The 2,137-nt window shown below is 47.5% G+C and overlaps 1 non-coding gene across 1 annotated transcript; it reads right to left on the bottom strand.

The window, feature by feature from the left end:
* Positions 1-1,589: 1,589 nt before the first annotated feature.
* TRNAV-CAC (transfer RNA valine (anticodon CAC)) lies at positions 1,590-1,662 on the bottom strand. The gene has a single exon. It is a non-coding gene; the product is annotated as a tRNA-Val (tRNA).
* Between the last annotated feature and the right edge of the window lie 475 nt (positions 1,663-2,137).

Here is a 2,137-nt window from a genome sequence, read left to right as displayed (position 1 = left end):
TCTCTGAAGGGTGCAGAGTCCAGGACTTGGAAAGGGAGAGAATGTAATACCAACAACTTGGTCAGGAGCATGGTCAGCTTCTGCACCTTAGGATGGCTGGATGCATAGAGTTATCTCTTTGTAATCGCCTCCCTCAATGATTGCTGGCGCCATGCGTAGTGAGGAACAGGAGCATCTGCACCTGGAGATGATGTCAAAGACAAACAGCTCCCTTCAGCTGAGGTGCTGTAGCCTTGACTGGCTGAAACAGCATGTGTGCCACTAGGTGCTGCTGCTGCTGCTGTTGCTGCGCAGGCAGGAAGGAGCTCCACATCTGACACCCGTTTCTCCCAGGCCATTGGATGGTGACGCTGCATGTGTTGACGCAGGGCCGTGGTGCCAACGTTAGCTCCCTGGCCATGCTTCACTTTCTGCCCCCAGATACGACATATACCCACGCTCGGCTCCTCTGGTGTCTGCCATACCGCCGAGGTGGTGATTTTACCACCAACACTTTGCACTGAGTGACTACTACCGCCGCTGCCTCGCTGAGCCCCTGTGCCACTGCTTACTTGGACCTGCGAATCGGGAATTTGTACAGGAGCGACTTGCTGCTTGCCCCGCTGCCGGAAATTGGACGCACAATCTTATTGAATTGCGGCAGCTCCGAATCCTCATTGGACAACGCACCTCGGGGATCGCGGCGGGACGGGTAAGTAAATGTGCCCCAATGTGTCTGCTTAGAGAGTCCCCGCCCACACTCTGGGATATTACACTGACCATCACTGAGTGATAGGAGCTAAAACAGCACTAAAACTGTAAAGTAAGGGGTTAAAAATTATCTTTATTGTGTAGACATCAATAAGGGATTGAAATTTGAGAACTTTCTTTCATGGGCAGACCTCTATACAGCTACTGTATTACACTATAGAATTTCCAGAAGAAAATCAGCTCGGAAAACTCACAGACCAAATGTGGCCCCATAATCCTCCCCCCAACCCCTTTCTCCCTAGCCGTTTTTTAAATTAATTTATATACAGTAAATTGATTTAACACGATCCGACCTCTTACCAAATCAGAGGCTTCTCCTACAATGTGACCGCTGGCGGGGGCGTGCTGGGGGTGTGTCGGCACGCCCCCTAATGAATAACGCCGACTGCCAGCGCGTCAGATACACGATCCGACCTCTTATTTGGTAAGAGGTCGGATCGTGTAAAATCAATTTACTGCACATAAATTAATTTTAAAAAACGGCTAGAGAGAAAGGGATTGGGGGGAGGATTATGGGGGGCCACATTTGGTCTGTGGGTTTTCCGAGCTGACAGGTCCTCTTTAAGAATATACTGGATTCATATCACTTGGGACCATGATGAGCGCAGCGCTGTAATCTTTAGTCATGAGACTCGGATATAATCACTGTGTACCCTGTGTAGCCTCATTAAATAACAATTTAGCTACTGTAATTGCTATGGAGGGAGGATGGTATAAGAAATGCAGCCTGATGATGCACAGCTTTTTTTTTTTCATCATAGAAACATATTATTGAAAAATAAACTACTACAAGATACACTCAGCACTAATGAAAAATTATAAACTTCTTATAAAATAAGTGTTTCCGCCCGGGATCGAACCGGGGACCTTTCGCGTGTGAGGCGAACGTGATAACCACTACACTACGGAAACCTGACTGTGGAGAAAGCGTTCCCTCTGGTGTCAAATGGTAAATAGTGCAGACAAGTGGACTATACCATTCTTTTACTGAGCAAATTATATTTCTCCATTAATCTTTTATTTCTATTTGTTTAACAGCTGATTGTACAACATGAAAGAGCCGCCTTAGTAATACATCCTGCTATGGGGGGACTTGATACGTGCATGAATGCACGACGTGAATTACATGCTTACTACATGGTATGATCCGAAGCAACCATTGCCTTAGTGAGGGGTGGACTCGGCAATTTGAGGCTTGCAGTGTAAACACGAACAATTGATTCCTTCCACCAGTAGAGGGCAGTACAGCTCCGCCGCACGGTGCGTAGGTGAGGGCAGAGCCGTGCACGTGGTGCCCTGTTCCCGGTGTGGGCAAAACAATAGAGCAGAATAAAAAAGCTTGTGGGCGCTGCTGTTCCCAATTATAGTGTAAGAAATGGACTGCACC

The sequence above is a fragment of the Engystomops pustulosus genome, chromosome 4 (genome assembly GCF_040894005.1).
Source record: "Engystomops pustulosus chromosome 4, aEngPut4.maternal, whole genome shotgun sequence".
Classification (NCBI taxonomy): domain Eukaryota; kingdom Metazoa; phylum Chordata; class Amphibia; order Anura; family Leptodactylidae; genus Engystomops; species Engystomops pustulosus.
Note: the sequence above shows the minus strand (reverse complement) of the source record. Positions and strands in the feature narration are given on the sequence as shown.